The sequence below is a fragment of the Armigeres subalbatus genome, chromosome 3, assembly GCF_024139115.2.
Source record: "Armigeres subalbatus isolate Guangzhou_Male chromosome 3, GZ_Asu_2, whole genome shotgun sequence".
NCBI classification, from domain to species: Eukaryota; Metazoa; Arthropoda; class Insecta; order Diptera; family Culicidae; genus Armigeres; species Armigeres subalbatus.
The window spans coordinates 244,659,391-244,684,647 of record NC_085141.1 but is presented as its reverse complement, the minus strand read 5'-3'; the positions used below and the strand labels follow the sequence as shown (position 1 = coordinate 244,684,647).

General features: G+C 44.1%; 1 protein-coding gene across 6 annotated transcripts in view; it reads left to right on the top strand.

Moving 5' to 3' along the window:
* Nucleotides 1–25,257, top strand: part of LOC134222333 (serine/threonine-protein kinase Genghis Khan) — a 223,939-nt gene that overhangs the window by 44,749 nt on the left and 153,933 nt on the right. For all 6 annotated transcript variants that reach the window (XM_062701487.1, XM_062701489.1, XM_062701486.1 and 3 more), the window contains exon 2: nt 21,231–21,283. The gene's annotated coding sequence lies outside the window, so the exon portion shown is untranslated. The remainder of the gene's footprint in view (nt 1–21,230; nt 21,284–25,257) is intronic.

The following is a 25,257-nucleotide window of genomic DNA, read 5'->3' as shown; positions in this document are numbered from 1 at the left end:
CAGCGCCAGGTCTGCTGCTTCCTCGACTATCCAAATAGTCGTCCACGTAGTGATTGTGGACGATTGCTGCGGCAGCCTCGGGAAATTCGGACTCAAACTCCTTCGCATTTTGGTTTTTGATGAACTGTGCAGCGGAGGGCGAACAAGTTACACCAAAAGTGGCAACGTCCATGACGTAAATCTCGAAGTCTTTGCAGGGGTCGCTTTGAAACAGGAACCGTTGTGCCTGTCGATCTTCGGGTCTGATCTGAAACTGGTGGAGCATCTCTTTTATATCGCCAGAGATTGCAACCTGGCGTTGGCGGTATTTGGAGAGTACTGACGGAGGGGAGGATAACATATCGGGTCCCGGAAGCAAGGCGGAGTTGAGGGACTGTCGCCAGACTGTCGCTGCTGCATCCCAAACTATGCGAACTTTTCCAGGCTTTTTGGGGTGTACAACTACCCCCAACGGAAGATACCACACTTTCTCGGGATTCTTCTTGTGTAATCTTATGCGCGTAGCCTTTCTCCACGTACTCGCCTATCTGCTGCTTCAAGTTCTCGAACAGTTCGGGTTTCTGTCTTAAACGATGCTCCAGTGATTTCAGCCGACTCTCTGCCATAGGCTTGCTGTCTGGAAAATCAATATGATCGTACTTCCAGAGCAGTCCTGGCTGGAATCGTCCGGATGGCAGCCGTGAAGTCGTTTCTTCAAGGATCTTTCTGGAACGCATTTCGTCGGATCCTTCCAACAAAGGAGCTATAGCGACTCCAACGTGCTCCACCGAGAAAAACTCCTTCACAAGGTCGTGTAACACGTCGTCAGGGTTTCGAGTTTCCTTGCACAGATGAAACTGGCACTGCTGCGTCGAGGAACTTTCGCCAGGAATATGGCCGTACACCGTCCAATCAAGTCTGGTTTTCACCGCTGCTGTTTCTCCGGCTCTACCTTCGCGGACTTTGAGGGGAATCTTCAGATGAGTGTTGTCCAAACCGATCAGGATAGTTGGGTGGCGTTGCGATATCCTTGAGCGGGTAGACCACGGAGGTGCGGAAACTGTTGAGCGAGTTGATCGAACGGCAAACTTTGCTGAGGAAGACACATTATTTCTACGGTATGAGCTGCTGCAATAACGTGTCGTTTCTGAGCTCCACGCCCAGAGATTTCAAGACGAATCAGCTGCAAACTGTCCTCACAGCGTTCAACATCGCTGGTCCACTGCAAGTAAAGCGGGTAGACTTCACCTTTCAATCCCAACTCACGAGCAATTCGGACATCGACCAACGTAGACGAAGACCCTTCGTCCAAAAACGCAAATGTGTGGACAGATCGATCGTTGTCGAACAGCGTCACTGGTACTATACGAAAGAGCGTGGATACTTTCAGAGCGGTGTGAACGTTGACGGTTTCCGTCGCTGTTGGCTGCTTTGCTGGGACTGCTGACTGTGGCTTGCCTGGGTGCAAAAGCTTGTGGTGCCGCTTTTCACATCTTTCCATTCCGCACGAAATTGCCTTGCACGGGAACTTTCCGTGTGTTGTCAGGCATCGTCTGCATAGGCAATGCTCCTGAACGCGCTTCCAATGTTCCTGCAGTTCTTGAAGTCGTCGCAGTCTCGCACCTTGTGTCCCTGTTTCCCACAAATTTGGCACGGTTTTGGTTGGCACTGTTTACCTCCAGAATTGTTTGGAGGATTCCGTTTACCAACGTTGTCCACCGGATTGCCAGATGCATGGGTGTTCACATACAGCTTCTCTTTTCCCTTTCCTTTGTCTGAACCGACTCGAGCTTCTGTGGATGGTTGGTAGGGAGCGACGTCACTTGCAGCAACCACCAGCTGCGCCATGTAATTGCCAAATGTGCCAAGGTCGACTGCAATCTAGCTTGATGTACGCTGGCAACTTGTTGACTAACTCCTGCTGCAAAGCCGGATTGGAGAAGTAGGCCTCTTGCCCAGATGCACGCAGATGACCGCAAAGGTTTTGGCATGCTAGACCGAACGATATCAGAGACTCCAGCTTGTCCGGTTTTGGGGCTGGAGTAGCGCGTACTTTCTGCAGCAGCGAGTTCATTATTAGATCGGGACGACCGTACAGCGTCTGGAGCGTCGAAACGATCATAGCAACCGATGAGGGCTCCAGCAGTAAACTTTGGACGGCTTCCAGGGCGTTTCTTTTGAGACTCCGCTGCAGACGCATTAAATTCTCTCCGTGAGAAAACCCACATAACTGGGTGGTGTTCTGGAAACAACTCAAGAACAGCGGCCATTCGACAGGATCGTCCAAAAATATGGGAAGCTCTTTGGGAACGATGTGCCTAGCAGCGAGCTGTTGAGATGTCGAGACACTTATCCACGGTTGAGGAACTGGCGCAGGTGCAGAGGTAGAGTCGAAAGGGAGAAACGCTTGTGGAAACACGTTGGGCACCACTGGATCACTGCTGACAGCAATCGACGACGCAATAGGCACCGTACTGCTTTGAACTGTTTGCACTCGAGTAGACAATGGCAAGCTGGACGACGAAACGGGCGGAAAGTCTGCAATTCGCACGGAGGGGGCAGTCGCGGGGCGGACGTGAGGAGTGCTATCTATATGATGGATTGATGGCGAACGCATTGTTTTGGATAGTTTGGGGGGGCTTGCATGGTTCGGTCAAGGGGAAGGGAGTGTGCTGAATAAATGACGACAACTTTGGTATGTCGAATGTAGCATTGCTTTGTAATGGTCTTATTTTGGTCGAAATATTATTGGAGCACGTTTGACGCACCGTAGTAATCACCTTCGTCACCTGTCCGGTTGGTGTTGTTTCGAGGACACTTGCACTCTGCTGGTACTGGTTTGCGATTGGTTCCAACACGCGCGCCGCTTGGGTTTGTCCCGCGCCACTTGCCGACACTGGATTTGTGGCCGGAATCTCCTGCTGCTGTGTGGAAACCCCGTGGATGGGATTATGCTGGGCTTCACGTAGTACCGGTTCACTCACCAGTAGCGGACGACCTGCAGGATGCTGGCTTGGCTTGGGCGGACGTAATTGCACTCCGCCGAACTTCCGCTGGATCTCCTCCAAGTCCACTGCGATTTGTCGTTTTGAAATGGGCATCGGTGCATCAGCGAATTCCCAAGTCAGGCTCCAATCCAACGGGTCCTGCGTTTGATTCTCAGGTGGTACATGGGCAACATGATGCTCGCCGATTGTACCCGAAGATTGCCACCGAGACGCATCTTGGCTTAGTGGCTGGCTCGGATTGAGCCCGAAAGAGAGCTCTGCATGCTGCCCTGACTTGGGGGTTGAAACTGCAGTGACTACCGTTGGTACTAGCGGGATGGTCCTGTGGACTGTTCCTATCCGAAGAATCAGAAGGAATAAATTTTGGCTGCTACGCCCTTCTTAAATGTTGGTCTAGAATTAATCAAGTAATCTCACATCTCACTGACGATCTCAAATTTATGTGCCACGTGTGTCTCGTTTGCAATCTGTTTTATACTGTATTGTGTGGATTGAAATGATCGGCTACGAAGTCATCGGTGCGGTTGTTTTTTGTTCGTTCCTCACAGTTGGCAGTAGGTACACGGGGGGAAATTATTCAGACGATAGGGCGCCATCCTGAACAACTTTACAGAAAAAATATCGGAGGTCAAGTGTGGCTATACCCTGAAGACCAAGATATCCGAAACCTTGGAATGATATTGCTTCTGAGTGCATACAAATAAATCTGAAATATTGGAATCCTATATCGCATTGTTTGATCATTCATTCAATCAAGTGAAGTTATTTTTTTAGGAATACGAGAAGGTTCTCCAAAACTTTCTCAAGTTCAGCCCACGTTATCTATCAGAATCAGATTAACCAAACCTGGAAGTCGAGAAAATTTCCAGTTTGCTACACTGCGACCGGGACTAGAACCCAGCCACCTTCAACATAGAGTTCAGCTAACGAAATCTGTGTCAAAAGGTCGAAGGTCAAAAGGTCAAAGAACAAAAGGTCGAAAGGACAAAAGATCGAAGGTCAAAAGATCGAAGGTTAAAAGGTCGAAAAAATGACAGAAGTTTGAAGAAGAAGAAAGTTGTAAAAAATAACTGTCTCCATCTTCGGTATACAGCCAATCCGGTTAAATAAGCATATGCTTCATATTTCCTTAAACATGAGATGTTCAGTCTTAAAAAATGATCTTTAGTTAGTCAAAATATCTACCAGATTCACAATGGCTAAGGTGTGTCTAGCAATGCCAATTGGAGTGTAGCTATGGATATTTTTTTGTTCGGGCGTAGAACCACTGCGTTCAGAAGTTCAGAACAGTGAACAGAAGTTCATTGGAAAATTGCGCGAAAGGACCATCCCCCACTGGGACTTTGCCGCTTAGTGTTTATTTAGAGCCTCCACATCCTCGAGGTCTTATTTATGGAAGTCAAGAAAATTTCCAATTCAAAAATTTGCTAGACTGTGACCGAGATTAGAAGCCACCGTCTTCAGCATGGTTTTATATTATAGCCGCGCAATCTTACCGCACTGCTGAGAAAGGCAAAGGAACTGACAATATATTTTTAGTATTGAACCATGTTTCCACGAGTTGACAGCGAGTTCATTGAGCATCCACTGTAGCTTGTGAAATCAATGAGTGAAATCCTATCGGCTCAATGAACATGCTGGGATGTTCAACGATGCACGAATACATCGTTCATAACTTGGTTGATCGGGTGAATCACATGTTCTGAACTCCAGGACGTTTTGGAAAACCAAAAAGGTCTTGTAAAAGAAAAAAAAAGTGAAATCCTAGCGGCACAATAGACCTGCTGGGATGTTAGCGCTGAACGAATACATCGTTCATGACATGGTTGATCACATGTTCTCAATTCAAGGACGTTTTCGAGAACATAAAAGGTCTGTAGTGGCTTGTAAAAGTAATAACGGCTCAATGGACCTGCTAGGATGTTCAGCGATGCACTTATACATCGCATCGTTCATGACATGGTTGATAGGGTAGATAGCATGTTCTGAACTCCAGGAGGTTTTGGAGATTTTGAAATAGTTTACTTTTTTTTTCAAAACTCGATTAATTTATTAATTTATTTTTTTTCACATAGATACATTCGGTGATATTTACTCCAGAACAGTTCGGACAGCCTATGACATCCAAAAATAGTATTTCACTGCCTATTCATTTCTTTCTATCCTATTTTTGCCTTTCTCGTACAACAAAGTTGTACCAGAAGGCTATAATTTCACTCCAAAAGCCAAATTTTGATAGAAGGCTCGGAGACCCATAGTGTTATATACCAATCGACTCAGCTCGAAAAACTGAGCACATGTCTGACTGTGTGTGTGTGTGTGTGTGTGTGTAGCCCCGGGAATTTTTTATTGTTAAACACGTTTCATATAGAAGGACTTGACCGATTCGAGTGCAACTAGTTTCATTCGACGGAGAAACTTTCCTAGTTGGACACTATTGCTTTTGTTTGCTAATAACTCATTCGATTTGAATAATATTTCTATTTTTCTTTTAACAAATACGCTGTTTACATGCACACTTTAAGTCATTAATCAATTTAGCCATGACGCAATCCATTACTCTCATAATAATTGCTTAAAAATTACTCAATTATTGAGTAATTTATAAGCAGCGTGATAGAGTTGCATCAAATATTTTAACCGCCAAGATGTAGGCAATTAGCACAGCATTTACAACATTAATTCGAATCCAACATATCGAATCGAGAAAGGCATAATCACCACTTGGGGATAAATTTGGGTTTTTAATATTATTATAATATTATTTTATAACAATCTCACCGAGCGAAGAATATAATTGAGGCCTAGTAAATTTGTCGTAAGTTTCAGTAATATTGTAACGAGCTGATTGAAGCTTTTGCAAGGCATTATACATAAGTGTATTCTAAAATAATTACTATGTGCTTTTTTTCCTCAAAGATTTTTTTAGTCACATACCCAAAATCTTTCATACAATCAACATTCATCCACTTCGTATCGTTCAGGCGTAACTGCCCTAGCAAATATTATACCGTCCGGTTTGCACTCCAGAAACCATCAACATTGGGGAAAAGGATATTATCATAATTTATATCTCTCCCGTTCCACGATCTCCATCGCAATCGTCTGGCAAAAGTGAATATAAAAATGCAAAACTTCCTAGAGCCGAACTAACAATGCACGACATGCGGCGCCTCTCCCGTTTGCGTTGGGATGCCCATCCGGTCCCGTTCGTTCCCGAACGAGCTCCACTCCAATGTGTACTGCAGTGGCATTCAGTGAATTGAAGGCTAAATAAACCATAAAAACGCACGAAATGGAAAGTCTGTCTAGACGGGATTCTACCGGCTGATTGCGCACACCGCACGCGCTTATTGCCGGCAGATTGTCTGTCCGCTACCGATGCGATGATCGTCGATGATGATGGTCGGTGCCGTCTGAGCTAAGTGGGCTCCATCGTGACCGTTTTTGTCATTCGTTTGTCCGCTGGAGCTCCTCGCCGGAAGGATTCTTCGAATGGGATGGAACTTTTTTCTCGGAAACGAAAATTTTGATTCAGCACAAAATTTCTTCAGAAAATTTATTTCTGGTCGATGTTGACACAACAAGCTTTCGTACCCGAAATTTGGCTCGTGTTTGTTGTGATTTTCACTCACTCTGCTACGCTGCTGCGTCGGTGGATAGATGGCGTTGGCCATTGTACTCTACTCGTGTTCGGAAAATCAATACACCGGTCGTTGCCGGTTGAAGCACGCAGAAAAATAAAATATGGATGAGGGAAGTTGGGAATGCCGTCATGAACGGTTGAAATGAGCCAAGAATTACGAGTTTTGTTTGGTTTCTTTACCTTTATGGTCGCTCGTTGTACTTTGTTCCGTTTACATTATTTATTGCGTATTACCCCGAAGGCACCAAAATAAATTCACGTCTATATTTAACGATAGAATACATTTTGATGTGCTCCCATTACCTAATGAAGCGTGGAAATCGTCAAATGCTTAATTCAAGCACCGGAGAAAAATTTACTTGACTTCTCGGGAATAATATATGAATAGGATCAACACAATGTTGCGCTCAATTCATATGCAACATAATTTGAATAAAATTAAGAAATGAGATTTTTTTTCGGAAAATTCAAACTAGAATTTTACGGTGATGAAACCTTCCTAACAGAATGACATTTATTTCTCAGAAACCACTGAAACGAAATTGATGAAATGACGTCAAATCAATAAAACATATTATAAGTTTCCGACATTTAACATGAACAAACTTTCTCAGACGATCTCAGTTGGTATAATCATTTATTTATTTGCTCAGCCATAGTATCCATTATTGCACGTCGCAGTCTACATGCAGTCTACGGAGGGTCCGCAAATCGTCTTTCACCTGATCGATCCACCTTGCTCACTGCGCACCTCGCTTTCTTGTGCCCGTCGGATCGTCGTCGGGAACCATTTTGATCGGATTACTGTCTGACATTCTGGCTACATGCCCGACCCACCGCAGTCGTTCGATTTTTGCGGTGTGAACGATAGATGGTTATCCCAACAGCTGATGCAATTCGCGGTTCATTCGCCTCCTCCACGTATAGTCCACCATCTGCACCCCACCATAGATGGTACGCAGCGCTTTCCTTTCGAAAACAACAAATTGGTATTAATGTTATTTTTGCGATGATAGTTTGTCGTTGTCTAGTTTATGGGCAACAAGTTTCGTACATTTTTAATATTGTATACTTATATTGTATAATTATTGCTCCAGTTGGTCATCTCATTGCTCTCATTGAAAACATGGAAATAATTTATAAGCATAACTTATACACAACTCTGCCTTAATCTGGAAAAGTAACGTATGCGCCAAATTACAACATTTAGGCTTTCCATTGCTCTGATTTATTTGCTTATGGCATGATCGGTGATGAACAAATGCTAATGTAAGATCAAAAGAGGAAAGTACGCAAAGGAGCGCAAGACTGAAACCACTTTTTTGAAAATTCAGCTAGGGCCATATGAACAACAGTTAATTGATAAGCCAGCTTTCCTGGATTGAACTTCTTTGAACGTCGTGGTACAGTATGAAAAAATGGAAGTAGTACCACCATATGAAGGAACGGTTTTCTCTGATCCGCGTACAAACGGATCGGAAGCGAACACCATCTTTGCAGGGTTGCTGTCCGGAATTCATGCGATGTCCTGCCCATCGTACCCTTCCGGCTTTAGCTACCTTCTGGATATTGGGTTCGCCGTAGAGCTGGGCGAGCTCATGGTTCATTCTTCGCCGCCACACACCGTCTTCTTGAACACCGCCAAAGGTCCTAAGCACCTGTCTTTCGAATACTCCGAGTGCTTGCAAATCCTCCTCGAGCATTGTCCATGTTTCATGTCCGTAGAGGACAACCCGTCTTATTAGCGTCTTGTACATGACACATTTGGCGCGGTGGCGAAACTTTTTTGAGCGCAGTATCCCCGTCTACCGTAACACTGCTTCCCAGGCGGGCGGTTCCGCCCACAAGCATGTACTTTGTCTTTGACGCATTCACCACCAGTCCAACTTTTGTTGCTTCACGTTTAAAGCGGGTGTACAGTTCTGCCACCTTTGCAAATGTTCGGCCGACAATGTCCATGTCATCCGCGAAACAAATAAATCGATTGGATCTGTTGAAAATCGTACCCCGGCTGTTACACCCGGCTCTTTGCATGACACCTCCTAGCGCAATGTTGAACATCAGGCACGAAAGTCCATCACCTTGTCTTAGTCCCCGGCGCGATTCGAACGAACTGGAGTGTTCGCCCGAAATCTTCACACAGTTTTGCACACCATCCACCGTTGCTTTGATCTGTCTGGTAAGCTTCCCAGGGAAGCTGTTCTCGTCCATAATTTCCCATAGCTCTACGCGGTCTATACTGTCCTATGCCGCCTTGAAATCAACGAACAGATGGTGCGTTGGGACCTGGTGTTCACGGCATTTTGAAGGATTTGTTGTACAGTAAAGATCTGGTCCGTTGTCGAATGAATGAGTTGGTGGAGTAGTCGTCTGACTATGTCATTCTATGTTTTTAATATTCATGCGATGTTTGTCAAAATTTGGACCGAAGTTGCTTCATGAAGATGAATATTTTAAGCTCCGGTAGGCGGCATTAACCTTTCCGTCCCCAACGTCTGTTTTTAAGGGCTTTCAAAAATCCAAACTGCTGTAAAAACCGCATTTCTAGACTGATTCTTTCGCAACAAGTTGCATTCCATCCGGATGGATCCCAATTTTTTATTTATACTAGTTTCGAGTTCGGTTCCAGAAGTATTCCAGATTCCGTTGGGGTCAGTTGTCCCCGGAATAAGTGGCCATTTACAATTTTAAGTCAAAACAGGTCGTGCGACACCTCAAACTTCATGATTTCCCAAAGCAATGATGCGAATGATATTTTTGGGGTTCCTGGCCCACTCGGACTCAATCTGGCCACATCGGTCACAATCCGGGGACCTACGGAATGGCCATTTTCAAAATAGGTCGTGTGACACCTCAAACTTCATGATTTTACAAGGCAAAGATGAGAATGATATTTTTAGGGTTCCTGGCCCACTCGGATTCAATCCGGCCACATCGGTCACAATCCAGGGACCCAGGAATTCCACCGAAAATTTATACAGAAATTATACCGTAAATGAAATCAACAATGGAATTTTCGAAGGAATTCCTAGATTAATTCCCAAAGAAATCCTGATAGAATTCCGGTGGAAACTTCAAGATTTCTGAAAATTCCTCCTGGAGTTCTTCCGGGAATTCCACCGGCAGTTCCGGCAGGATTTTGACGTAAACTACGTCTAAGGGGAAGACTCAGATACAGGATGTAAAACCGAAATTTCCAAATTCGAGACCGTCACGAAATTAGGATAGATTTCAAACGCTAATAGCGTCTTTATCTTTCGATGGATTTTCGACATTTGCTTATCAATCGATTCAGAAACTCTCCAGCAATTTGCCAATTCTATTGATACTATTGATTATCAACGTTAAACTATTGAAAATGTTGTTTCTTTCCAAACCGGGTGAAAAATTCAATTCCGTTTATAAATCCCCAACACGGACATCAGATTGCAGTAAGGTACGGGCCTTTTGATCCACTGCTTCGTTTTCCCTGTGTATAAAAAGCCCCGTGTTTCGCGTGCGCGCGTCATTTTCATTCTGGATGTCACGGCGAGCGGACCAGGGCGTCCAGAAGCGGTCCCAGTAACAACGGCTGTCTCAGCGGTGTGGTGGTGCGGATGAAATTTTTTCGGTCGGTGGTGGTGGCGGTCGTGGAAGCAGCAGCACATCATTTTCATCCGTGTCTCATCTTCGGCGGATCTGGCAATCGACGGCGTTCGTTGAGCCGAATCATCGGATGGCGGTCGCGCAGCCCAGTGGCTGCTGTTAATAAGGCACATAAGTGGCAATTAATCGGTTCTTTTCAGGACCATCATTATATTTGGGAGGAAGGTTAAGTTGAAATAATTTTCCTAAAGTGCAAGTGCAATTCTTCGGTGAAATTTTCTAGCGTAATTCGGAGTTATATGATTTTAGTGATTGAGAATGTTGATATTAGACGAACTTTCTTCATAGAACAAAGCATAATTGTTTGGCATCGGTAGCGGAATCATAGCATTAGTGCCGGTCCCCGAGCATAGGCTGTCATCGGAAGATTACTACAACAATTTATTCACTAATGTGGCGTTTGCAACGATTTGGATGTTGTCGGCACAACATGAAATTTTCCCGCGAGACTCTAATTTTGTATTTTTCCTGTTGATGATTGAAAAAGAAATCGGTTCCGAGATGAACTTTATTCAAAGCGCAACGCTAACGTCGGTAGTTGAATCCCAAGCAAGTATTGGAAGAAGACCATGCAAACAATTGATTCGCATTATGACTGAAGAAAATTGTATGGCGTCAGTATTGATGCTTGCTACACATTTTTTGACGTAAACTACGTCTAAGGGGAAGACTCAGATACAGGGTTTAAAACGGAAATTTCAAAATTCGAGACTGTCACAAAAATTAGGATAGATTTCAAACGCTAATAGCGTCTTTATCTTATTTTCGACATTTGCTTATGAATCTATTCGGAAACCTTTCAGCAATTTGCCAATTCTATTGATACTATTGATTATCATTAATGCTTAATTTTTTTTCTACAACAAATATGATTTTGAAAAAGTATCACCGGCGCGTGCTTACTCGCAATCTACATGCTGATACATTTACAGTTACATCAAACAACTGAAAACCGAAAAACGCCACTCCAAAATTACGAGGTGACAATGTTAGAAAGAGACAAAAGATAGGAAAAATAACACGGTGTGTAGTGCCTCCCCGAGTCACCTTAAGGGAAGATCCTTTGATTACGTAACGCAAAAATAGGGCATTTCAACCCCCCTCCCCCTTATGTCACACTTTTTGTATGAAGCATCTAAAAATTATGTATGGGTCGTCACACTTCACCCAACCTCCCCCCCCTGTAAGCGTTACGTAATTTGTGAACTCTCCCAAGAGCCACTTTCATTGATGGTAGCCGATCGTTAGTACCTCATTTCAAATATCATATCATATCATAGCATATCAAAGAATATTGTGGCCAAATTTCATAAAATTTGGTCAACAAAAACCCCCTGACAATAATTGAACAAAACCTGCCAAAGCCGTCTTTCCCCCTTTTTCGGAAAAGAAAATTTAATCTGAGCGCTGCTAATGTTAATGACGACGACCGCGCGACCCACACCATCGCCGGGAATAAAATTTCCGGTAGCAGCTCCGCCGATGCCGAAGGTGGTACCACGGTCTGCTCTTCGCAACATCTCGAACGAAATGGCTCGCGCGCGCGGAAGAGCTGCTTTCTTGTAATCAATAAAGTTGAACCTGTAGCCACGCCCCTTTGGTGAGTGTGTGACGGTTACACAATATTTGCAGTCATACCGGACAACAAATAGGCGGGACTAATGAGCCATCTTTAGTGATTATAAGAAAACTGCTCTCCCGCGCGCGTGTTGCATTTCAGCACCAAAAACTCATGGATGAGTTGAATCATCGTATGTTTTCTGTATGTATGTAGAATCACGAGCGCGCGTCAAACGGAGAAGCTGCCAAAATGTTTTCGCATGGATGACTATCTACCAAAGTTATAAGTCTTTCTCTGAATCGTGCTCTCGTGATTCTACTACCGACGGAAAACAATCTGCCATCACAAGCAATTAAGTTTTACTTTGATCAAAATTCATCTCGCCTCAAGTTGTGACATAAAAGCTACTTTCATTGATGGTAGCCAATTGTAACTAATTGTGCTCAAATTTGGCCGAAACATTCTTTGCATATCAAAAAATATTGTGGCCAAATTTCATAAAATTTGGCCAACAAAACCCCCTGACAATAAAACAAAACCTGCCACAGCCGTCATTCCCCCTACTTCATACAAGAAAATTTAAACTGAGCGCTGCTAATGTTAATGACGACCACGTGACCCACACCATCGCCGGGAATAAAATTTCCGGTAGGTGATCCGCCGATGCCAAAGGTGGTACCACGGTCTGCTCTTCGCGACATCTCAAACGAAATGGCTCGCGCGCGCGAAAGAGCTGCTTTCTTGTAATCAATAAAGTTGAACCTGTAGCCACGCCCCTTTGGTGAGTGTTTGACGGTTAAATAATATTTGCATTCATACCGGACAACAAAGAGGCGGGACTAATGAGCCATCTTTATTGATTATAAGAAAACTGCTCTTCCGCGCGCGCGAGGCATTTCATTTGAAATGTCGTGGAGAGCGGTTCCATCATCGGCAGAGTTGCCGAGCGAATTCCAGCTCGTGTCGTGGATCATGTGGTCGTCGTCGACATATTTGGAATTAATCGGTTCTTCTCAGGGCCACAATTCTACACAAAGGAAGATTGAGGCGAGGCGAATTTTATTCAAAGTGAAAATTAACCGCTTGGCGACGCCATAAAGTTGCCTGCCGTCCGTAGTAGAATCACGAGCGCGCGTAGGAGGGAGATGGCTTCAGTGGCAGTGAAATTCTTATTCGGTTTTGTTATTCCAGCAGTACAATTACGGGGGCGCATCGTAGGTGCTGCAAATATGTATTCGTATGGATGGCGTCAGTTGTTGCCAAGTGAAATTTTCTCTCAAGATTATGATTTTCAGAATCACCATTTTACACAAAATAATTAATTTGCCAGCATTTTGACGAAAACTACGTCTAAGGAGAAGCCTCGGATATAGGGTGCCAAATGAAAATTTCTAAATTGGGGACCGTCACGAAATCATGTAAGATTTCAAAAGTTAATAGCGACTATATCTTTCGATAAATTTTCGAGATTTTATTATCAATAGTTTCGGAAACTTTCCACCAATTCGTTAATTGTTTTAAAACTATTGATTATCAACGAAAAACTATTGAAAATTTTAGTTCTTTCACGTCTGGTGAAAGATTCAGAACTAACCAACTCCATTCATGCATCCCCAACACGGACATCAGATTGCTGTAACGCACGCACCTTTTGGCCCACCGCTTCATTTTTCTTGTGCATAGTCGTGTCTTGTCGTCGACGTGTCTTGTCTACCCGTCGACGGGTAGTTGTTGCAGAAAATTATTCACAAAGATGACGTATGTAGCAAATAAGCGGAAAATCATTAAGTGACTGTCGTCGGTGACAGCAGAATTGTGTAAATGCAATTTTCTCCTTATTTTAACTCGCTGTCGACAAACCTGTTCTACTAGATAAATTTAAACAAATTCTATTGAACGCAGCCGATGCTGATGACAACCGCACGATGATTTCAAGCAAAACCGCAAACGCGCGCGTAGGAGCAGCTTTTTGAATTGACTTGAGACGATGGCTGCGCCGGTAGCGGTCCAACTAACATATGTATGGTCGTCGGTGGTGATTGAGAAAAATGTTTGTTCTGAAAACAGTTTAAAATAATTTTTGGTTGAAATTCGCTATTGTGTCATGTATTCAACCTAATGTTCATATGATATTACGATTCTCATTGCACATAGAGGTTTTACGTAGTTTACGTCGAGCGGTCGTGTCTTGTACACAACCCTTCTGATTTTTTCCGAGAATTATTCCGGTAGTTCCATCAGCAGATCCTACGGGGGTTCCTCTTCCGGGAATCCAGAATTTCCTCCGGGAATTCATTCAAGCTTTCTTTATGGAATTCATTTAGGCTTCTTCAGGATCCTCCAGAAGCTCCACCGAGAATTTCTCTGGGAGCTCCTGAAGGTAATCTCCGAGAGGTTCAATGATGATGATGATGATCCAGCTCAGCTACATACCCCTAGAAAGGTTTCAGCTAGACGAGATTTGTGTATAAGATGAATAATCCAAGAATTTTTTCGAGCATTCTTCTGGTAGTTTCACTGGCAGTTCCTTCGGGGATTCATTTGAAAATTTTCCCAGGAGTTTTTTCAGAAATTCCTCCGGAAGTTATTTCAATAATGCCTCCGGGAATTCCACCAGTAGCTCTTCCAGGAAATCATGCAGGCTTTTTTCAGGAAATCATTTAGTCCTTCTTCAGAAATTTAGCTGGAAATTCCACCCAAAGTTCTTCCAATAGTTTCTCTGGGAGTCCCTCTAGGAATTCTGCTAGGAGTTTCTCCTGAAATTCCTCCGGGAGTTCTTACGGGAGCTCTTTCGGCAGTTACTACGAGAATTTCTCCGGGAGATCCACCGGCAGTTTCTATGAGCATTCCTCCGGAAGTTTCTACGGCAGTTCCCCCGAGTGTTCCTCTAAGAAGGAACTCCTTGAGTAATTTCCGGAGGAGCTCCTGGAGGAAAAATCCCAAATGGACTTCGGTAAGAATTCCAGGAGGAACTCCTGGAAGAGTTCTCAAAACATCTCCCAGAACAACTCCCAGAGGAATTCTCCGAGGAACTTCTGGAGGATTCTAAAAAAAGCCTGAATGAATTCCCGGAGGAGCTACTGCTGGAACTCCCGGAGTAATTTTCAGAGGAACAATCGTTGGATTTTCCGGAGTTGAATTTCTAGAGGAACTTCCGAAATCCTATTTCCCGTGAAATTCCTGCCATATATCCTCCTGGATTTCCCTGTGAAGTTCTTGGAGGGATTCCCAGAGGAACTCTTGGAAAAATTCCTGGAGGAGATCCCACAAGCACTTCCGGAAAAAATTCTCACAAGGAAGTCCTGAACTAATTCTTGGAGAAGTTCATGAAAGAATTTCTGGATAAATATCTGAAGAAATTCCCGGAAAAATACCAGGAGAAATTATTGCAGAAATTCCCAGATGAAATGCTGAAGAAATTACCGGATGAATTTCCGGAGATAGTTCTAAATAAATACTTGGAAGAACTCTTGAAAGATATCTTGGAGGAACTCTCAAATTAATATCCGAATGAAATTCTGGAGTGAATCCAGAAAGGCATTCCAGTCAGGAAAGCATTCCAGGACAATTCCGCGGAAAAATTTCGGGAGAAATTCCTGAAGGTATTCCTGGAGAAGTACCTGAAGCAATTCCCGGAAAAATACCTGGAAGAATTCCCGAGGATATATGGACGAATTCCTGGATAAATTTCTAAAGAAATTTTTAGATGAATTCTTGAAGGATATTCTGAAGTACTAGCGGAAAGAATTCCAGAATGAAATCCTAGAGGATTTCGCTATTACATGTATGCAGGTATTACCGGAAAAACTCCTGAAAGTTATCCTGGAGGAATTAAAAGAAGGAGGAATTCCCGAAGAATTTCCTAGAAGAATTTCCGAAGGAATTTCTTATAGATTTACAAGTGAAATTGTGAAGCGAAATCGGAGGATTTCCGTCATAAATTTCTGAAGAAACTTCTAGCGGAATTTTGGAAGGAAATTCCTTTTGTATTCTTGAAGGAACTCTCGAATGTATTCCTGATGGAAATTCCGGAGGTTTCTTTGGAAGAATAGCCAAAGAAATGTCTAGAAGGAAAAATTGGAGAAGAAAAAAAATCTTTAAGGAATTTCCTCATGAATTTCCTAAAAAACAAATTTAGTGAGGGGTTTTTAGATAAGGAGAAATTACAATTACATGAGAAGGATTTTCGAACGATTTTCAAAGGAATTTGTGGATTACTTTCCAGAGGAAATTAGAAGTTCCCAGGGGAGCTTCTAGAAGGATTCCACGGAGAATTCTTGAACCCGAAACTTTTCGAGTTGTTTTGCCCCAACCTGCCCACTCTGGCTACGCCCTTGTGTCATTCCCATCATTGCTTTGTGAAATCATGAAGTTTGAGGTGTCATATGACCTATTTTGAATTAATTTAGAAAATGGCCATTCCGTAGGTCCCTGGATTGTGACCGATGTGGCCAAATTGAATACGAGTGGGCCAGGAACCCTAAAAATATCATTCCCATCATTGCTTGGAAAATCATGAAGTTTGAGGTGTCGCACGACCTATTTTGAATCAATTTAGAAAATGGCAATTCCGTTGGTCCCCGGATTGGGACCGATGTGGCCGGATTGAATCCGAGTGTGCCAGGAACCCTAAAAGTATCATTCCCATAATTGATTTGTAAAATCATGAAGTTTGAGGTGTCGCATGACCTATTTTGAATCAATTTTAAAAATGGCCATTCCGTTGGTCCCCGGATTGGGACCGATGTGGCCGGATTGAATCCGAGTGGGCCAGGAACCCTAAAAACATCATTCCCATCATTGCTTGGAAAATCATGAAGTTTGAGGTGTCGCACGACCTATTTTGAATCAATTTAGAAAATGGCCATTCCGTTGGTCCCCGGATTGGGACCGATGTGGCCGGATTGAATCCGAGTGGGCCAGGAACCCTAAAAAATCATTCCCATTATTGCTTTGTAAAATCATGAAGTTTGAGGTGTCGCACGGCCTATTTTGAATCAATTTAGAAAATGGCCATTCCGTTGGTCCCCGGATTGGGACCGATGTGGCTGGATTGAATCCGAGTGGGTCAAGTACCCTAAAAATATCATTCCCATTATTGCTTTGTAAAATCATGAAGTTTGAGGTGTCGCACGACCTATTTTGAATAAATTTTGAAAATGGCCATTCCGTAGGTCCCCGGATTGTGACCGATGTGGCCAGATTGAGTCCGAGTGGGCCAGGAACCCCAAAAATATCATTCGCATCATTGCTTTGGAAAATCATGAAGTTTGAGGTGTCGCACGACCTGTTTTGAATTAAAATTGTAAATGGTCACTTATTCCGGGGACAACTGACCCCAACGGAATCTGGAATAATTCTGGAACCGTACTTTGGATAGCCTCGAAACTAGTATAAATCAAAAAATGGGATCCATCCGGATGGAATGCAACTTGTTGCGAAAGAATCGGTCAAGAAATGCGGTTTTTACAGCAGTTTAGATTTTTGAAAGCCCTTAAAAACAGACGTTGGGGACGGAAAGGTTAAGGATGGTGATCGCTCGAAAGTTCTCACACTCCAGCTTGTCGCCTTTCTTGTAGATGGGGCTTCTTCCTCCGGTAGCTGTTCAGTTTCCCAGATTCTGACTATCAGTTTGTGCAGGTAAGTGGCTAGCTTTTCCGGGCCCATCTTGACGAGCTCAGCTCCGATACCATCCTTACCAGTTGCTTTATTGGTCTTTAGCTGTTGGATGGCATCCTTAACTTCCCTCAAGGTGGGGGCTGGTTGGCTTCCATCGTCCGCTGAACTGACGTGGTTCTTTCACTGATCGGCCATCACTATGAAAGCTGTTCCCAGCTCGTGTGTGTTGCCGCAGCTCTGGTAGATGGTATGATTACCTCTAAACGTTCGCACCATTGATCTCTTCCAACAAACCTCCTGCAGGCTGGCTTGCAGGGCCTGACACCAAACCCCCTAAATTTCCGGAGGACCATTCCTCCTTATTCCCGCTGGACCATGTTGCGCAGTTTCACTTAGAGTCCCTCGCTGACACTCGGACGATGATCAGCCGCCCCTAACATGGAGAACAGACGCTGTTGTGAGCCGATCCTGACATGGAGAACAGACGCTCAGTAAGATTTGCACCTCCGGAGAGGAGCAAACTCCCCCTTCCCTGTCAGCATACGACCATAGTTCCCACCGGGGTTGGTTACCCGATCTTCCCTAAGGTTGCTCGTATCCCGGCCAGCACCACGGGGAGGTAGGGATAGGAGCTGCTGGGTAAGAGGCTAAGGACCGCGGAATGGGGTCTATTTTATTCCTTCAGGTACGTGAAGTACCAATGGTACGCTTTACCCAGTATTTGCCGTGCCCGGGATCGGGAATTATGGACTAAATAATAAATTGTCAACATTCGATTTTCTTGGAACAAGTTGCGTCCAGCATAATCAATTGTAGATAAGTGGCCTCTCCACCTAACCAGCGCTAGTTTGAACTTTTCTTATGTGCAATTTACACCTATTTTTTTACACGGTTGGTATTCATTTATTTTTTGGTTAACCTGAGCTATCACAGCTTTTTGAATACCACCTTAATTTTCTTTGATTTTTTTTGTGAATTTTTTGTGGGGAGAGAAAAGCACTAACACCGCTAGGTGGATTAATCAGGGTTTTAAAATCTAGCTATTGAATAACTTACAACCCATGGTCGTTGAACAATAATAAAAATAATTATACATACTAAAATATTTCGCGTCGCTAATAATCAATCAAAAGTGATTTCAAGACAAAATTTTCAAAACGACTTATCTGCTTTTGTAAACAAAGATTCAAACGACGATTTGACGAATCCGATAGCCCTCCCACGCAAACCAATACCATCAATAGGTAGGTGAAGGATTCCGCTACCTGTTCATGGTGTTGGTTTGCGTGGGAGAGCTACCAGATTCGTCAAATCGTCGTTAGAATCTTTGTTTACAAAATCAGATAAGTCGTTTTGAAAATTTTGTCTTGATTTATAGAAAATCTTTAATAGGGTAATTCGCCAAATGTTGAATGGCTAATTTCTTCGCCTATTATTGAACGCACGTGCATTTCTTATGGAAATTCAACAATAGCTTGAGCTTGAGCTTGATTGACTGCTCGTAGTTGCTACTCCATTATGACCAGATCAGCTGTTCTTGCGCAGGGAACCAACAGATGTTTGCTTGGAACTAGCACACATCTTCAATGTACAAGTACTGGTGATCTTATTTGTTAGGTCATACTGGCGCCTGCCACGTCAGAATGCAAGTCAATGTAGGGAAGGGGGAGGAAATGATGATGCAATCACTCGCCCACTGCAAGCCGAATATACCTCTGCACTTGCCACGAGTTCATGCGGAATTTTTTGGAATTTCTGGGTTAGGTTGCAGAGGCAGAGGTCCGTCTTGGTTAACGAGCTGCCAATGTGATAGATAGGAGAAGGTAACTGATGGAATTTCTAATTGGGTGTAGGAAACGAGCTCTATAGTTCATTTCCAATTCTAGCAGATTACTGTTAGAATACTCAAGTTGAAGGTATAGGAATAGTAATGGAAACGGTATGGAAGTCCATCTCCAGTTCTAGCGATTGCTAGAACATGAGGTATAAAGAGAAAGATACAAAGTAGGAGAATGGAACGGGCCTGGGATTGAACCCACGACCTCCTGCGTATGAGGCAGAAGCAGTAGCCATATGACTACCAAGCCCGCTTTTCTTATGGAAGTTCAACAATAGGCGACAAAATTAGCCGTTCTACATTTGGCGGTTTCCCCTATATAATTTGTATTAGCATTAGCATTGTTACGGTGTAATTCGTAGATTGGGCACTAGTGATACTCATGTTTTACTTTTGAAATCCTTATCTAGAATGGGGTCTCCAGTAGTCGTAGGCGTAGGATTGCCAATCCGGAGATTACGAGCTCGATTCTCGGTCCGGTCTAGGATGTTTTCGGGTTGGATACATTCTCGACTCCCTGGGCATAGTGTATCCTTTGTACTTGCCACATAATATACATACTCATGCAATGGCGGGCATAGAAAAGCTTTCAATTAATAACTGAGGAAATGCCAATAGAATACTAAGTTGAAAAGCAGGCCAGGTTCCAGTTGGAATATAGAGCCATTAAAAAAGAAGAAGATGTAGAATGAAACAAAAAAAAATGAAAAACCAAGCGGCCTATTTTCTCGAAAATAAGTTTTTGTCACATAAACTTCTTCGGTTCTGGAAGTATGCCAAGCGAGCTATGAGTTCGTTTCATTAACACTGAATGAGCTTTTTCTCGCATTATTTGCACTTTTTTCCGAGTTCGCCCAAGCGCGAAATGCAAATTTCCATTCATTTATTTGCCCGATGTCCACGCGAAGCTCAATTGCCCTCACTAAGCGATGACTCACATTCGTTGCTGCCAAACTAAATTCGAGCGTACTCCCAGCAGACCACTAGACCGATTATAATATGAAAACACTTGAACAACACTTTTTAAATTGTCTGTTGTCACACGTGAAGTGAAGGAAACGGCATTTATCTCCTGTCGCTCTGGCTCCCCTAGAACCAGAAGTGATGAGGATGATGATGCGGATGACTATGATGGTGCTTTTTTCACCCTCCGCACCCACAGCATCTTCATCCGCATGCCTTTCGAAACCTCATCAGGCGACAAGTTTCCCCTGTGAAGTACTTGCAGCCATTACAAATGGCACATCAACACACGTTGCCAATCTCTTTGGGATCTGCTCACTCCCGTCCATGCCGTGCCTTCTCCTTGCGATGCCGCTCGGGTTGGTATTTCGACATTTGCTGCACCATCAGCACCGTCCCCCCGTTTCGTATTTGCTTAGACAGATATAGGAGGACTTCGAGAGGAGGAATTCTCCTCTTGGATGACGTAATTTCTACATTTCCTCAACTCATTTGTTCTCGTCCCGGCTCCCCGGCGTGAGGTCTTCCGCCTATGGTGATTCGCTGTGTTGTTTTTGTTGTTGTTATTAAGGCAATGATGGCACTTGCCCGTCTCTAGGTGTGGAACAGAGTTGATATTATGTCATCCCTTTCGCATGGGATCATTTTGATACCGGCTATAGCATGCTTTTTGTTTCCTGTGCTTTATGTTTTTGTACGTTTGCACATTACTATTGTATGAGAAACGTGACTGATGTTCGTATTGATGTTATACGTGAACTGATTCTGACCTGTTTTCGTCGACAATAGAACGTGGTCTCATTGTACCTAATGTCTAATGGTTAAAGCTGTTAACCCCCAACACACATGTTGCTCAATATAATGTAACCATGTTATCGAAAGTCTAATAGGCATACCGACTCAATTACAATGACACTATATTATGTATTATTATAATTTCAGAAAACTTATTGTTTTAATCTTTATTTACAGATAAATCGGCATAATCTGGTACCCCTTCATTCAACTGCCTTGAAAGCTACAAAGTGAGTAAAATCTATTCTGCGTATTACTACCCACTCATCAATTCCATTCAATTGTCATTAAATTAACGGCAAATAAGCGGAATCAGTTTTGGAAATCTTGCAACATTATCTTTCTAACTACTTACTGTACCATATCCTCTATCTAATCTTCAATCTAATATTCAAACCTGATTTCAATGTGGATTGACGTCATTGGTTTCAAATCCGCCTGACGCATTTCCTTTTCCACCGGTTATGGAAATGTCAAAATTCTACTGCACTGCATGCAAGTAGGAACCGAGTAAACCGTTTCAAACCAAAAAAAAAGCAGACCATTCTCCGCATTTTGTACCGTTTACCGCTTGCGCTAAATATATTTTACGCTGGTTGTCGCCGTTGCGTTGCGTACGTTGAGTGTCATTGATTTTACTGTTATTCGAAAATGAGAATAATAAAATGAATTTTATTCAAATGCGAAATTGTGTGCTTGCTTGCTTGCTCGCTCGCTCGATTGCTGTTCACCGGTACTACCGACCGAGGCTCCACTATGCGGATGCGGTGGCATAAATATGTAGAACAGTGTGTACATACCTATGGGGACCAGTCGAATTGACAACTTGAGGAGACGCGGGAACATGTCAATTGCTTTCTTTTTATTGGTTCGTTTTTCGGTTCAACTTTAAGTTGTTACTTTGATGTTCAGTATCTTTTGAGACACGAACAATGTCGTTCCACTGGATTGCTTATCTCAGCCGAGTGAAAGTATTGTTACGGATGACTGAAAATATGATTGGGGTAATTGCGAGGATTTATTTATTGATCGGACTGATTTATTACTTTTATTACTAATCAAGCCCGTCTAAGTGTGCCATTTCAAATTGCATTGCGACTGCAACGTTAGTCTGACACTCCTGGTGTTTTGTTAGTGTCTAAATTGAATCTAATTTTACACTCCATCGAGAAGTGAAATGCGGTATACTTCGACAACCTCAGCAACCTTACAAAAAGAAGCAATGAACTGTATCGAAACCGATACTTCATTGCTTCTCAATAGTTCTGGAGTAATTCGAAATGCACTTAAACACTAAGGATACGAGTATTGCTACAATAGTTCTAATAACTGGTCGCAGTGGCACACCCGAATAGGAAAAAAAGTATACGGAAAGGCTATAAGACCACTCCAAAAACGAACTTTTGATAGAAGGCTTGGAGACCTACAGTGTAATATACCAATCGACTCAGTTCGTCGATTTCAGTTGATGTCTGTTTATATGGGTGTACAAAAATGTGAGACACACTTCTCGATATTTAGCATTGTGGAATGCGGCCTAGTTTCCTGGTGTATTTAAAAACATGGTTTTTTGATGAGGATCCTACCTTGGAAATAAAAATTAATATCTAAAAAATAATGATTCAGAAATTGCTGCAATGCATTCAAATGAACGCAAATAGACTTGAATCGATCTTTCTAAAGTGATATTTTGACCTCTAAATGTGTTCTTCTCAGTCCAATCAAAGTTAATTGCCTGTATTCCGGGGAATAAACCACCCGACTTGGACATTAATTGACAATGTTCTGAAAACTCGTGAGTGATTCTACTATGCGTCCAATTTGGGATTCTCGAGTAGCTGCTAGGTTGCAAAGGCCGACGGAGGTCGGTTGTGCGCCTTGTCAGTGTGGGTAAATACACGTGCACCTATCGCTTCCAGAATAAGTCCACTAAGCACTGGGTAAGCTTCCAACTGTCCCGCAATGATTCTCCTTCCACCGTCCTTGGTTGTACAGTATCTTTTGCCCGTAGAGCAGATAGTAGTTCGGCGTAAAGGCTTCTTCTGCATCGTCGAGTGGAATGTCCGTTAGAGGGCGTGACTTGATGATGGCTTCGGTTTACAAAACTATGGTCTCTAATGCTTCATCATTCAAGTGGCGAGGATGGTCTGCGATGGCCTCCATTGCCGTCTTGATAGAGCGAACCATCCGCTCCCAGCAACCGCCGATGTGGGGCAGCGATGGTGGATTGAATTGCCAAGTTGTTCTGGCATTTGTGAACGTCGACGCGCAGCCCTCATGGATAGCTCGGATCTGCTCTGGAAGTATAAGTTGCTTGCCCCTTTGAAACAGGTCCCGTTGTCATAATAGAATGCTGCTGGGACACTCCTGCGGTTTACGAATCGACGAACTGCCATGATTGCGTCGACAAACTATGGACTATTTCAAGGTACACTGCGCGTGTAGTGAGACACATAAACCAGGGCCACCCAGCGCTTCACTAGGCTCCGGCCTTGCTTCGCTAAAATAGGCTAAAATAATCGACGCTAGTGTAGCTGAATGCTGTGATGTGCGGAGTACGCCGGACTGCTGGAAGCGGCGCCATCATCGGCAGACGATGAGCTGCTTTTACAATCGTGCAATGTTGGCATTTTCTGGCAATCCGCTTGATTACCGGACGTAGCTGTGGAATCCGAAATCGCTGTCGAACTTCGAAAGACTGTATCGTTATGCATATGAAAAGACTTTCGGTGGAAACTATCGACGAGTAGACGTGTCAAAACATGGTCCTTTGGCAGAATCACCGGATATTTCAACTCGAACGAAGTTGTAGGTGCGGCTGCAATTCTGCTATTCATTCTGATCACGCCCATATCGTCCATGAATGTTCAGTATCTCGCCTACTCGAAACGCCACCTAGGGATGATAGCGTCGGCTGTTCGATTAAATCCAGGCGAATGCTGTTGCTGAGTCGGTCCAAAAATATCGTGCCTCAATAGTTAGGCTCAACCGCGTGCGAATAGTTTCCACCAAGCGACATCCAATTAGGGACAGCAGGGACAGCATGGACCATGTCCAAGGACTTGACGACCCCTCCCCAGCTGTCTGCGAGTCAGGGAGAACTGCCTAGGGCGTGGTGGGATTTAGCAGTGGGCTCTGCTAAAATCCCTCCCAAAAAACCACAAGTGCCCGTAATCAGACTCTATCAAAGCGACTGTGTGCCGCTTCAAAAGCACAAGCCCAGGGAGTGCCAATTGGCATGGGGAGTGTCCCTACTTCGGTAGGGTAGCGCGTGAGCTGCTTCGGCAGGGAGTGAGTGATCTGTTTGTGCTGAGGCAGGAGTGTCATAGCGCGTCACCGCTATTGTCACCTCGAAGCGCAGCAGAAGTCTGAGTATGGACTGCACATGCTAAGGTAGGAGTGTCGTAGCGTAGTATCGTTGATTTGTCCCTACATACCGCTATCGACACCTCGAGGCATGGCAGTGGAGTGTTAGAGTGAGTTGGGGAGTGTCCCTACTTCGGTAGGGTAGCGCGTGAGCTGCTTCGGCAGGGAGTGAGTGATCTGGTTGTGCTGAGGCAGGAGTGTCATAGCGTGTCGCCGCTATTGTCACCTCGAAGCGCAGCAGAAGTCTGAGTATGGACTGCACATGCTGAGGTAGGAGTCGAGGGACCTATCGACACCTCGAGGCATGGCAGTGGAGTGTTAGAGTGAGCACCCGAAAAAGGGTCACATGGAGCGAATGGTCTTTGGAGAAGCTGCTTCAGCGGCAGGGTAGCAGTGGGTTGTACCCACACACCTACAGTTGTGCACATGTGGTGCATGGGGAGTGTCCCTGCTTCGGCAGGGTAGCGTGTGGTCTGCTTCGGCAGTGGTGTGATTGATCTGCTCGTGCTGAGGCAGGAGTGTCGTAGCGTAATATCTGTAGGCCCAGGCAGTTACCGCTATTGACACCTCGAGGCATGGCAGCGGAGCGCCCGGGAGAGCATCCAAGTAAGACTCAAATGGAGTGAATGGTGTGCGAGCACCCAAGTCAGTCTCGCATGGGACGGGTGCCTGTGTGAGCGATAATGAGCGAGTACGTTTAGTACTGCCATCCCCCAGAAGTAGTACTGGGAGGTAGTTCCTGGGGGAAACGATGGTGGAGCCCAAGGGAGTTTAGTCGGTATTACCGGTATGGTCGAGTCCGACACTCCAGTACACTTCCGTGTGGTAGTTTGGCAAC